The sequence below is a fragment of the Pan troglodytes genome, chromosome 17 (genome assembly GCF_028858775.2).
Source record: "Pan troglodytes isolate AG18354 chromosome 17, NHGRI_mPanTro3-v2.0_pri, whole genome shotgun sequence".
Lineage (NCBI taxonomy): Eukaryota > Metazoa > Chordata > Mammalia > Primates > Hominidae > Pan > Pan troglodytes.
Window position 1 is genome coordinate 58,557,275 of NC_072415.2, and position 14,742 is coordinate 58,572,016.

The following is a 14,742-nucleotide window of genomic DNA, read 5'->3' on the forward strand; positions in this document are numbered from 1 at the left end:
ATAACTGCAATGGATTTAAATACATAAAATGTGTTTAAATTTATTGGACTATAACAATATTATAAAACATTAAACTTTGGAAGATATCAGGAAATCAACTCATTCATATGAAAATTGGTAAGTAACGGAAAATAAGTTTAAAAAAAGTTGCTCCCTTTACCCAATTTACAGCTGGTGACTGAAATGCCACCTTTTATGAATATTTATTTAGTTTTAGCATTAGCAGCTATTCAGGTACCCACCTGTGGTAGTCTCAGTGCTGCTCACCACATCTTTCTAGTTGGCCATCCAGGCCATGGTAGGTTGGCACATCCCATCCCCATGGTTAGGTGTGGCCACGTGGCTCTCTCTGGATAATGAAACATGAGTGGGAGTGATGAGAGTCATGTCCAGCTGAAACATTGAGAGCCAGTCCACAATTCTTCAAACTCTTACCCTCCTTCTGCCACAGGGGCCAGCAATGTTCCAGATTGGGTCAGATTTATCAGCCTGGGAGCCAAGGTAAACATGTCAAAGCCCCATGATCATGTAGTGTGAGTGAGAAATAAATGTGGTATTTAGCCCCCAAGATTTTGGTGTTGTTTGTAATGATCATATAATCTAGTCCATCCTGACTGATACACCACCAAGGAACATCAATCTAGTAATTAGCCAATAACATCATAGTGTGAATTTTCATAAAGCCAAGACTAGAGAAACCGGAGCTTTACTGGTGGAAAAAAAGAAAAAAAAAATCTGTTATGGTTAACCTCCAAAGTTGGTCTAAGCCCTTCTACTCCTTCTGTATGTACACATTGTTCCTCACATCAAAAGGTGGAGTCTAATTTCCTCTACCTTGAATCTGATTATAGTAATTTGTTTGGCAAATAGAGTGAGATGGAAATGACACTCTGGGACTTCCAAGACCAGGTCCTATGAAGCCTGGGTCTCTTGGAACAATCCTCTGGGGACGTTCCCTCTCAGAAAACAGCATCAGGTATAAGAAGCGCAGCCCATCAGAGGCCATGTGTGGACAGGCTCTGGTGGACAGCCCCAGCTGAGCTCCCAACCATGTGAGTGCACCATCTTTAACATCTGGTACAGTCAAGCCTTCAGCCCCAGGCACCATTTGAACACAACCACGTGAAAACTGCCCAGCCAAGACAGTCAACACAGAAAGTCACGTGAGATAATATTAAATTGTTGTTTCAACCACTAAATTTTAGGATGGTTTGCTATTCAGCAATACATAAGCTGAACAGAAATTGGCACCTGGAAGTGGGTTGCTATTGTAGTATTTTAATCGAAAATACATGGCATTGGCTTTGGGACCAGGCAACAGGCAGAAGCTGGAAGGTTCAGAGGCTGCTGTTAGTGAAGATTTGAAGACAAAAACCAAAGCAAATATGACTGCTCCTACATAGTGGTGGAAGTTCAGTGACATGAAATAAAAAATATTTATTTTTATTCAGTCATCCTGACTGAATGTTTTAAGTGCTAACATGTTTCTTTCAGTTATTTATGACAAGATATCCAGTCATAAAGATGAACTAAAAAGGCAATTTTCTAATTTTAGGCAAAATTTAGAGAAAGTATGGAAGACTCATGACAGTCTTTTCAGCTAATTAAAGGTTCTCAAAGTAAGAATGGACTAAGGTAACAACCCTTTGTTGAAATTTCAGAAAGATTTAAGGATATCCCATTACATGCTAACCATGCTACCCTCTTAGACAGACAATCAGGTTCCTATGAATCTTAATAGGGTGCATCTTAGACCCTCTTCTAGATAAAAAGACTTCCGAGAGTATTAAGGGTATTGTCTCGTCTCACAGAACCCTGACTCTCAATGCAAGGTAGAGAAGGGTTTGCCTGAAAGATATTTATGGGTATGGCATTTATATATTGGCACAAACGCCAATAAGATTAATGAGAAACCCGCAAAGTTTTTAAGAGAATTGTCTAAAGAAAGCAGCACCACCTTGGAATGAAAAAGACAGAAGCAATCCAAAATAAAAAGAGCCCCTGGGGCCTTTTTCCTACCACAGTGATGGTGGACCACTTCCTAGGAGCAGAATTAAACTCTTATTTTTAAAAACTGGTAATGTGTGTGGCTGTATTTCAGCATCGCTATGAACAAGACACTGCTTTGTTCTGCCCATTCTTTGCCTCTCTGAAGAGAAGGGTTCATTGCAGTTATCCTATCCCTGTATTGCCATCATATGTTGGGTGTGTGGGGTGAAAATAACTCATGTTTATTTCACCGGTCTTTAGATTGAAAAAAATGATACCCAATGAGCTACACCAAAAAACAAAACCCCAAACTCCCACACATTTAAGGAGCTTCAGTCACACTTGGATTTGATTTAATGAAGATATGGAGCAAGTGCTGAAATGGAAGAAGACTTTTGGTGATTATGGGAGGGTAAGTGTATTACGCATATGGAAGTTCATAAATTGTCAGAGCCAAAGGTCAGACTTCCATGGTGGCCTCAAACAATTCTGGACTCCCTGTACTACAGTAGTATGTCTTACATTAAGAAGTAGAGGTCAGGCGTGGTGGCTCACACCTGTAATCCCAGCACTTTGGGAAGCTGAGGTGGGTGGATCACAGGGTCAAGAGATCGAGACCATCCTGGGTGACATGGTGAAACCCCATTTCTACTAAAAATACAAAAATTACCTGGGTGTGGTGGCATGTGCCTGTAGTCCCAGCTACTCGGGAGGCTGAGGCAGGAGAAACACTTGAACCTGGGAAGTGGAGATTGCAGTGAGCCGAGACTGCGCCACTGCACTCCAGCCTGGAGACAGAGCAAGAGTCTGTCTAAAAAAAAAAAGAAGAAGAAGAAGAAGAAGAGTCTTGCTCCTCTCCACATGAATATGGGCCATCTTCCTTGACACTTGAATGCAGCAGAAATAATGTGCTTAAGCTTCTGAGCTAAGTCATGAGGCCTTGCTGCTTCTTCCTTGGACTCTTAGAATCCTTGCTTTTGGGACACTTTCCCTAGGAAGCCCATTACCATGCTGTGAGAAGTCCAAGTCACATGGAGAGCCACACGCAGGCTTTCCAGTCAACAGCTCCATCTCCCAGCCAACGGCATCATCTGCCATGTAAGTGAGCCATTTCAGGTGTCAGCTCATTCAAGCCTTCAGATGACTCTAGGACCAGCTGCCATTTGACTGAAAATACGTATGAGATCCTAAGTAAGAATCACCCAGCTGAGCCCAACCAGCCAACAAAATCATAAGTGATAATACTGTCTGTTTTAAGTCACTAAGTCTGGGAGTGGTGTGTTACACCAGTAGATAACAAGACAACTTCTCAGGTATGAGTCCTGGACCAGAGATCCAGATAATGGGTGTTACCAGCTTTGAGACATCAAAGGAATGCATCAGGGTACCATGGGCTAAAGAGGGTTGACAGGGGCCTCTCACAATAGATATTCAGTAAATATTTGTTGAATGAACAAGCAAATGAATGAATGAAAGTGAGGATGGCAAGAACAGATTTCTCATCCTTCCTAGCCTCAGGAAGGCCTGGCTCTCTTCAGCTACCAGCACACTGTTGTTTCCAAAGCTGTGTCCCCAGCCAGCCCTGGCCATGATGGAGGGGTGTGTCTGGGGACCTTCCTTAGCCTCTCACCCTGGGAAACTAAAAGGGCTTCCTTCTCAGGGTTCAGGCAGCTTCCCTTCTCATCCTGCTCTTCCTCTAATCCATAGCTCTCCAATACTTTTTAGTTCACAAGAGTTTTCCTTTCCAAGACAACCACATGTTTCTACCCTATTATAATGGCCACTTCTAGAAGCCAGCCCCAAAGAGGCTGACTGTCTCCATTTTTTTAATCTCTAGCAGCTCTCCACACCCCTACAATGACTCCAGTAACCCCATAATAATGGTCATGAGAGTACAAGTCTGTTTTCTACTGGCATAGTGGATGTGCCAGGATCCACAAAAAGGAAGCTCAGAGCAGGAAAAGCTTTTGCTCTTCTCTGAGTCTTGAAGTCTGGATTTATTCCTTCCTCAATCACTTATTGTAAAACTTTAAGCAAATACTTAGATTTAGAGCCTTATTGTCCCCCACATCACAAGGTTATTATGAGGAGTAAGTGGGAGGGTGTTTATGTAACCTAGCACAGATCTGGGACCCGTGAGACATTCTGTAAATATCCATTTGACCATTTATTTTTTTCCACCATTGCAGGAGATAAGGTTGCAACATTCCTACCCAAGGAGCTCTGACTTTGGAGTTTCTCTCTAGTTTATAAGTACCACACCAAACGGTCTCCTAAAAGAGTACTAAAACGGTGTCTTTTCTTACATTATAAGACATCATTAGTAAGGGAATGATTTAAACGGGGTTTCCACTCTCCTTGTTGTCTCTCCTTGTCTCTCTCCTCTTTTAGGAAAACTGTGCCCCAGCTAAATCAGAGATCACAGAGGGGATTCTTCCCTGTCACCCTAAAGTCTTCCCCTCTGAGTTTTTCTGGCCTCTCTCCCCTGAGAAGTAGGCAGCTATCTTTCATGCCTCTATCCCTTGGGGTTCCTCAAAAGAACTGAGCATCAGCCTGGTAGAATGGAGAGAATACTGGAAAAAGATGCAGGAGTTTTGGTGTCCAGTTCCAGCTCTTTAACTCACTTGTTAAATAACCAAAGTTGTCTGAATATGTGATGAGCAGGTAGTAAGATCTCTGCCACTGGAGGTTTTCAAGCACGATTGAGAAAACTACGTGGCCAGGACACTGTGAAAAGGACTCAAGCATTGGATAAATTATTATTATTATTATTATTATTATTATTTTTTGAGATGGAGTCTCGCTCTTGTTGCCCAAGTCTGGAGTGCAATGGCGCCATCTTGGCTCACTGCAACTTCTGCCTCCCAGGTTCAAGCGATTTTCCTACCTCAGCCTCCCAAGTAGCTGGGATTACAAGCACCTACCATCATGACTGGCCAATGTTTGTATTTTTAATAGAGAAGGGGTTTCACCATGTTGACGAGGCTGGTCTCAAACTCCTAATCTCAGGTAATCTGCCTGCCTCGGCCTCCCAAAATGCTGGGATTATAAGCATGAGCCATCATGCTCAGCCGAGCATTGGATGAATTATTGAATGACATGACTTCCTCCCAAGAATTTTAAGTGTCTAACTCTTGAGATTAAATGAATTTATATTGTGACTCGTGGAAATTAATTAAAACTGAGCACTAGTTTCCTCATCTGTAAGACAAGAGGGTTGACCTAAATGTTATCTAAGGCCTCTTACATCACCATCACCCACCACCTCCTCCACAACAATTCAGCTTACCCAGGTTGGCCTACCCTGCTTGACTCTATTCTACTCTAACCAGGTTGCTCCCCTGGGTCAGGGAAAACATTTCCCCAGATAGGACCAAGGCAAGAACGCAGGGGTACTGGGGGCATGTGGTCACCGAGAAGCCAGCCAGTTTGTATTGCCCGTGTCCTGTGAAATCAAAGACTTAGATCTATGACAAAGAACTACATACTGAGAAGGTTAAGAGGTACTCAATGAAGACATAAAAAGTCGACAGTCAGGAAGCAGCTGGGGACTTCAGCAGCAACTCAGAGTCCACTGCCAGGTCAGGACCACCTGTGCCGGCTGCTGCCTAATCTGATATATATACAACAGCACGGTCTACATTCATTGTCAGCCATCCTCACACAAACGTCATCCACAGGAGAGGGTCTTGGCCAGAGCAGAAATCAACAAGACTATGACTTGGAAATTCTAGGGGGAGGGGAGGCCTCTAGCCTCAGGAATTTTGTCACCCAGGTCGGGGTCTGTATAATAGCCTTCTTAAGAGACATAAAGGGCACTCACAGAGATTTGGACCAGGGCTGGCCTCCATCCAGCTTCCTACATTATCTTGAGCTCACTTGGTGAGATAACATAGCTAGCAGCTTCTGCATTCCTTCCTGGAATGCCTGTGATGTTTGGAGCCCTGCCACATGGCTCAGGCATTAATCATCAACCAGCGGATAAATGTTGACTGAGCATACTCTGTTAGGTCCCTGGTGTGCCTAAGAAGAGGGGTACCCTTTCCCTTTGGAAGGTTGCAGAAGATATATACCCATTAAAAGACTATTTAAAATCTTGACTAGTTAGTGATAACTTCCTTAAGAGTATAGGTGCTAATGAATTTCAGAAGAGAATGATATCCCTGTGGGGTGGAATGGTTCAGGGAGACCTCTTGAGAAATACAATATGGGCATTAAGGGGTCAGTGGGATTGTAAATGTCCTAGGGGAAGATGTGTTAAGACTGGGAGGTCACTAAGGACCTGAATGAGCAAGCTGTGCTGGGGACAGAACTAAGACCTGCTGGCTGAAGAGGGTCCTGAGCAAGGGGGAAAAAGAGACAGAAACTTAACTAATAACTATTTATGCATGTTTACACTTTTCACCCCAAGCAGAGAGCTGGCTCCTGAAGGTCAGCTTTGTACCAGGAAGTACTCCTTTCTTGCACAGAATTTTGAAATTGCTAGTTATCTTTTTTTTCCCTTGCATTGTTCATCTTAATTCCATTGTTAAGATGTCTTAATTACCACAAATAATATCAGATATCTTTCTCAGACATCTCTTTCTTGGAGCCTTCCACTCCTGCTCTATTCTGACCCACTGAGTTCTGGATGTGTTGCCTGAGGTTTGCTTTCTTGACTCTCCTAGGTTGGATATGCAACAATGCAATACACACTTTTCTCCAGGCAAGCTCCGTTGGACAACTTCCCCAGAAAAGAGGCTTGGCCAAAGCCAAAATCAGCCAGATTGTGACATGGAAATTCCAGGAGAGGGCAGGAGGCTAACCTGGGGGATTTTATTGCCCAGGGAAGAATGATATGACACTAAGTGGTGAAATGGCATGGCTTCTCTCTCTGTTGGTTTATCCCTGATTTGGGTGGAGCCTGTCCTGGAATGGCCTTCTCAGAAAAGAAATGCTCACTTCCAGCATTATCTCTCACAAGCAGGCTTTGTCTGCTGCATGCTGCATATACCCTTATATGCATATACCCTTATAATATTATACTCCTTTTTTCCATATGTTTCTAGATCAGTGGCTGTCTATCTCTACATTGGGCACTCAATAATAAAAGAAGGTATTTGATTGTGTGTCCTCACAGCCCCCAGGCTGAGAATTTCTGCCCAAGGCTCAGTGGTGATCTTTCCTCAGGAGACCTTCAGTTCAGTGAATAAATGAATGACATAATAAACTTTATCCTATGTACCAATAAATAGATACACCTGCTATGGACCCATAAAAATTAGAAATTAAAAATCTAAGAAATACATATTGCTTATTAAAACAAAAAATAAAAATAAATAAACTTTGTCCTGAGGGCACTGGAGAGCCATGAAGGAATGTTAAAGTACTTTAGACCTGGGCATGACACAAGCAAATTTTCAGTTTAGAAAGATTACAGTGGCAGTCAAGTGGAGAATGGATTAGTTTGGAAGAGTGCTAGAGGGCAGGAGACAATTGGGAAAATATTGTGGGTCACCCAAGGAGACGTTAAGAAACCTAATGGAGGCACTGCCCCCTTTTGGTACTTAGCATATTCATTCATTCATTCAACAAATATTTATCAAGTCCCTAACATGGGTCGGGCAATATTGTAAGCATTAGGAATTATTACTGAGAACAAGAGGGGTATGTACCAGATTGTTTTGTTATTTAACTGTTCCAATTAACTTATACCTTGGCCAAATTAGAGTTTTCCTTTACATTTTGCTCAATAAACAGGAATTGAATTGAATGGAAATAATACAACAATTCTGATAAAACCCACAGCTTGAAAGATAGATGATTAAACCTTGGATGGAAGAGATGAGATGTTACAAGGGCAACATGAAAAATTCCCATATCTGGGTTTCTAAATTACCCACAAGTGCCAGCATACCATGACTGGGGGAAACACTGTAACTTGGTCTATGTGTTCTCTTTTGAAAGTTCTCAGGCACATACCCAGTCTGGCTGAGGACTGAGTCAGTGGAATCTTCTGGTTCCCCACACTTTCAGACCATCACTCTGCTCTCCCTGCTGAAGCTCCCATATGCATTTGGGTGGAGATTGAAACTAACACTTTCCAGAGAATGTGGAGGAGGGAAAAGGGGGAGAGAGGAAGGCTAGTTTAACAACAAACTGGGAAAAAGGAGGGGAAAGCATTCTTATTATTGTTTCTAAAAACAGCTCCAGTCAAGACACTTCATTCAAAGTTGTTCAAATATGAAAATGGAATAGTAAGCTTGTGCTGTCACTGTTCCAAGAGCCTCCTGGAAGGCAGAACACATCACCCTGATTTGTATAGTAGCACACCCAGGATATGATCTCTTCCTAAGTGTGCACAAAAAAAAAAAAAAAAAAAAAAAAAAAAAAAAAGCTGTTCAGGACAGCAAGGCCTATCTTTGGTGTGTGGGCAAGTCAGTTTAGGGATTGGTGTTGATCTACAAGAGGGGACAAAAACGATCAATAAAATGAAAATGGCAGTACATTTCTCAACTGCTTTTCATCAATAAGCTCTGGCTCTTCACCTCCACTTCAGCGGAACATGGGAGCTAGTCTCAGCTTTCCATTGACAGGTTCTAGGACCTTGGACACTCAGCCTGTCTGGGTCTTGATGCTTTAAAAACACATGATATTTTGATTCTCCACTTATCATCCATTCCTCCCCACCCCACCCTGACACATACACACATATGATTCATTCATTCACTCACTCAATTCAACAAAGATTTATTTAGTACCCACTATGTGCTAGGCACTGTTCTAGGCATTGGGGCTACATCAGAAACAAAATATCCCTCCTGGATATTCTGTTTATATTTTAGTTGAAGAAGACAAATAAATAGGAAATATAACGGGCAGTGATAAATAATATTGCAAAAAATTAAGTATACAATGAAAACCCAAAGTCTAAATACTACTGTGGTAAGATAAATAGTGTGTGCAAGTGTGTGTGTGTGTTTGTGTGTATGCATAAGTGTGTGTGTGTAGACATAGAGCACGCAGAGGGAGAAACAGTGGGAGGGAGGGGGAGCAGGGAACTGGGGGTGAGTGTACCACAAATGTATATGTGTGCAATTTTGGTGGTAAGAAAGTGGATGGGATTGTTCTGACTTTTGGAAGAACATGGAGTCCAAGACCTAGTTATCCTATGATTCATTATTCTGGCTTTGTCTGGACTGGGGTGGGAGAGAGTCTATACAACATGCCCTGTGGGGCTCAGTAGCAGATGACCCAATTGTGGGAAGCAGAATGAGAAAGTGACTAGGGAATTGCACCTGTCAGACCCCCTTCCCTCTCGGCTTTTGGTAAAAGCTGAAATGAGGAGGAAGTAGCACCTTCCTATGGCATTCCTTACTCTCCTGCTCTCAGGCTCAGCTCCTCTCTGAGAGAACACTGATCTGGAAAGTCTGCAGGTCCAGTCATCACTGTTCTCCCCAAGAGGTGAGGGAGTGGGCTCTTCTCCCCACCCGGGCCCTAGCCTGGTCTCAGCTCACCTGGGCTCACCTAGGTTGTGCTGCACCTTCAGGTCCTATGGCCCCAGTACTGGAAGATGCAGCTTATGACAATTTCAGGATATCGTGGGCCCTCTGTGTATGGCAGCTATCATCAACAAGTCAGCCTTCTGACTTTCACTCTCCTCTCCTATAAAACAGATGTAACAGCTGCAACATTGTAAGATGGACCATGAGTATTGTTCGTGGTAATAATAATGCACTCCGTACAGGAAGACTTATTGTATGCCAGGCACTGTGCTAGTTACTTTGCATGTATAATCTCATTTATCTTAGCGAAATTCCATAAGTACTATTATTGTATCCATTTTATAGATGAGAAATCTGAACAGAGACAGTTTTTAAAAACTGTCCCAGGTCACACAGTTAGTAAGTTGTGGAGCTAGGACTCAAAATCAGATCTATCTTCAAAGCTAGTATGCTTAGTATTTATAAAGTACTTCAGTCATAATAGGAGTATCAGTTATCTAACTGCTAGGAAACAGATCATCCCAAAACTTAGTGGCTTAAGACAACCACCATTTATTTAGTCCACAATTCTGTAGGCTAACAACTTAAGCTAGGCTCAGTTGGGTGGCTCTTCCAGTCTTTGCTGGGGTCCTTCATGATTCTGTGGTCAGCGGCAGGTTGACTAGGTGGCTCTGCTTGTGTGAGTTAGTGGGATGTGGTCTAGGGTGCCTCGCCTCTCCTCCACATGGTGTCTCTCATCCTCCAGCAGGCCAGCCCAGGCTTTTTCCCCATGGCAGTGACCTAGGCTTAGAACTGGCACACTGTCACATTCTTTTGTTCAAAGTAAGTCATAAGCCAGCCCTGATTCAAGAAGTGGGGAAACAGGATCCACCTCTTGTTAGGAGGTGCTGCAAAGACATGCTCAGAGGATGAGATACTGGGAGGTTAGTAATGGAGCTGTCATTGCGATCAGTCTATGACAATAGGCATTCAATAAATAAAGGATAGGGTTACTCTTAGATATTTTTGGACAATATCCATCAGACAAGCCCACTGTCACTAAGTTACCTAGAGAATTCCTTGTAGTAATCAGGACTCTTTCAGCTACAGGGAATAGAAACATAACTCATCAGAAGTCTTCCTCCATCTTTGGCTCTCATTTGTCTGTTCTTTTCCCACATCCCAGGAGGGGGCAAAGATGACCACCAGCAGCTCCAGGCTTCCATTTTCCCCATCAGTCTCCCCTGGCTGAAAGAGAATATCTCTATGCCAACATATCAAGGGAAGCCCTGGAACATCTCACCAGTTCAGGCGATGTCACCAGACCCATCCCATAAGTCCTCACAGTCACTGATTGGCCAGGTCCAACAAAGCAGGGAGCTTTTCCCCAGAGGAAGCTCACCATGCTGTTGTCAAGAGAAAGAGAAGAGGGCACTGAGAGAGCTGCTCAATGTCTATGCAGCTGCATGCCTTTCCTCACTGCCCAAGAGGAACCCCTCCCTATTTCCCTAAAGCCCCTGTATTGATTTGAAGTTTCTAGGCTAAAATGCACTTCTCAGATCTTAAGTATCTTTTGTATGTGATAAGGTCTAGTTGTACTTCTTTGAACTGAAGCAATACTGCCTTTAAAAGCTAATCATGAAATCCTCCATGAGGATATTGTGAAAGGATTAAAATGAGAACTATTCGGATTAGAAGGTGAAAGGAATAAAAAACAAACAAAACAAAACAGGACAGACAGGAAGTTGATAAGAAGAGAAGGAGTCCTTCTGCATACAGAACATACTGGATCCTTTATTCCTGGTCTGGAGAGCATCCTGGAATGAAGCCTGTACAGAGGGCTAAACAGAAGAGAGAATCCTTGGCTTCTGCCAAGAGGTTGCTCTTACTTTTAACTTTGTATTTTCCATAGTTCTGACTCAGAGTGACCTGTATTCAAAGCCCTGTTGCACCAACTTACTAACTGTGATCTTGTCAAGGTGATATATGAGGACACTTCTGAAAATGAAAGGGGATGCTATTAGCAATTTCAACTGGGGAACAGACAATGAGATTCTAGAATCTCATTACTTTATGGTCATTGTTTTCATAAGAAAAATGAAAAATACTTGTATTTTTAGTGGTACTTAACAACGATAGTGGCATTGAACAGTGTTCAGTACTTATTGTAAGACTGTGTTCAGTTCTTTATATGTTCACTGTAATTCTATGGTGCAGGGACTATTATTATCCTCATTTTTACAGATGAGGAAACTGAGACTTGGAGAAGTTAATTAATTTTATCAACATCTAGGGGATGATATGTTTTTATTTTCCTGTAACGATATAGTAATGAACCTATAAAGAACCATTAGAAACTGAACATGCAGATGAGTATCCTTGTGGGGGCATACATCTTGAGAACCTATATCAAGGGTTGAGCTCCACCTGAGCCCTGCCTTTTGTCAGATCAGTGGAGGCATAAGATTCTCATAGGAGTGTGAACCCTTTGGTGAATCTGCACATGCGAGGGATCTAGCTTGCACACTCCTTATGAGAATCTAATGCTTGATGACCTGTCATTGTCTCCCATCACCCCCAGACAGGACCACCTAGTTGCAGGAAAACAAGCTCAGGGCTCTTGCTGATTCTACATTATGGTGAGTTGTATAATTATTTCATTATCTATTATAATCTAATAATAATGTAAGTAAAGTACAAATAAATGTAATGCGCTTGAATCCTCCCGAAACCATTCCCTCCCAGGTCCACGAAAAAAATTGTCTTCCACGAAACTGGTCCCTGGTGCCAAAAGGTTAGGGACCGCTGCCCTAGAGCATAATTTGATATCAAATTATCAAATGACGCTCATTACTAAAAACTTTTTTGGAATTGTGCTTTTGGAATGTCCCATGAATCTTGAGGCACATATTCCTCAGAATCATTTTTATGGTAGAAAGTTTTTAATCCATTCAGGATAAACATGATTTTTGAAAAGAGCCCAAAGTGATTCAGGATAAAAGTGAATCATCTAAAAATATATTTTTACTTCTGGCTTCCAGCTACAATGTAGAAAGCTGAAGACTGTCACTCCTGCCTTAACAATAAGAAAAAGCCAGAAAACCTACAAAGCATAACTTTTCTCGAGCCCACAAAAAACTGATGTCACAGGGTGTATGATGTCACCAACTAGCATGAAATCTAAGGAAAGACAGCCTCTCCCAAAGATAGACAGGGTGTGAGCACTGGTTCACCTGTAACAGAGCAAAGGAGGAAGACAGGGCCAACATACAACCCAGTAAGCAGCATCCAGCTAAAATGCCTGAAGAATCGCAAAGGCTGACTGGGCTAGTGTGAGACCACAAAACACTTGCAGACACAAGGTTGCTGAGACACCTCAGCAGTTCTTCCACATAAGCCTCCATCAGGAACTCATGAAACAGGTTTGGAGCAGGGTAAGGACAGAGAGACAGAGAGAGGCTTTCCTTATGGTTCGGAGGTGAAGAAGGGAGAGGATATAGCTGTGGGAAAAGCATGAAACCCCACACATATCCTTCCACCCCAGAAAAGACATTAAGCCACTGGGGGAAGGGCAACAAATCGACAGCCCCTAGAGCAGGGGACCCCAACCCCTGGGCCACAGACTGGTACCAGTCTGTGGCCTGTTAAAAACCAGGCTGCGAAGCAGGAGGTGAGCTGTGGGCAAGCGAGCAAAGCTCCATCTGTATTTACAGCCACTCCCCATCACTCACATTATCACCTGAGCTCTACTTCCTGTCAGATCAGTGGAGGCATTAGATTCTCAAAGGAGTGCAAACCCTATTGTGAACTGCACACGTGAGGGATCTAAGTTGCACACTCCTTATGAGAATCTAATGCCTGATGATCTGTCACTGGTCCCAGACAGGACCACCTAGTTGCAGGAAAACAAGCTCAGGGCTCCCACTGATTCAACATGGTGAGTTATATGATTATTTCATTATATATTACAACATAATAATAGAAATTAAGTGCACAATAAATGTAATGTGCTTGAACCATCCCGAAACATTCCTCTCCCCTAGTTCATGGAACTAGTTTGTCTTTCCATGAAACGAGTCCCTGGTGCCAAAAAGGTTGTCAACTGCTGCCTTAGAGCCTAAGTGAAGATTCAGTACAACTGGAGGAAGGGAAAAGAAAAAAGTCACCACTCCTATAGAAGGGGCAGGACCCTATCCTGGGCCCACATAGTTAGGTTTCTTATGACTGAAGAAAGGTCAGGATCATTGAGAAAACCCCACTCCCAACACACAGACACCCAGTGCCTACCTAAGGCAGAGGCTGAATCAGAACAACAGACAACCCCACTTCCATCCCTCCACCAGCCTAGCAAACACCAAGTAACAAAGAACAGCCTCCTGTCACTGGGGGAGGAACCAGAGCATGGGAAGAGTTGCTGTTGTGGGCAGGCACACAGGGAAGGCTTCTCTAGAGCTGAGGGAGGAGAAGAAACATTAAGAAAAACCTTTCTGTGATTCCAGCCCCATCCTAGACACATGGCGATGCTAAAGGAATTTAAAGTTGGTGTTGCACAGCAGGTAATCATAGCGACAACAAAACCCAAGACCAACTCAACTCTTCATTAGATTGATTTAATGCCCCACACTAAATGTCTGGAAGAAGAGCATTGTTCATTTTCAAGCATAAATACTATTAACTTCAATCTCTATTGTACCAGACAGTTTGTCCCCAATTTATTACAAGATACACAGAAAGGCAAGAAAAAACAAGCCACTGTAAAGAAACAAAGCAATCAACAGAACCATATTCAGAGAGGACCCAGATACTGGAACTATCAGGGAATTTAAAATAACTGGGATTAATAATTTAAAGTTTCAGTAGAAAATTAATAGGGCATATTATCAGGAGATATGGAAATGAAAAGAATCACATGGAAATGCTAGAAATAAAAAACGTGGGTTTAGACCAGCCTGGCCAACATGGTGAAATCGCGTCTCTACTAAAAATACAAAAATTAGCCAGGCGTGGTAGTGCATGCCTGTAATCTCAGCTACTTCAGAGGCTGAGGCAGGAGAATCGCTTGAACCTAGGAGGCAGAGGTTGCAGTGAGCTGAGATCACACCACTGCACTCCAGCCTGGGTGACAGAGTGAGACTCTGTCTCAAAAAAAAAAAAAAAAAAAAAAAAAAAAACCAACATAGGTTTGCTGAAGAGGTAGAAAGTTGGAAAGAGATCATTGTCACCCTAACAATAAAAAAAGACTGGATAATCTACAAAATCATAACTTTTTGTGAACACTTCAGAGATCTGA

The 14,742-nt window shown here is 42.7% G+C and overlaps 1 long non-coding RNA gene across 1 annotated transcript in view; it reads right to left on the reverse strand.

Moving 5' to 3' along the window:
- Window positions 1-262: 262 nt before the first annotated feature.
- The window catches only part of LOC129137838 (uncharacterized), a 57,528-nt gene continuing 43,048 nt past the window's right edge, over window positions 263-14,742 (reverse strand). The window contains exon 3 of the long non-coding RNA XR_008540656.2: window positions 263-349. This is a non-coding gene — a long non-coding RNA (uncharacterized LOC129137838). The remainder of the gene's footprint in view (window positions 350-14,742) is intronic.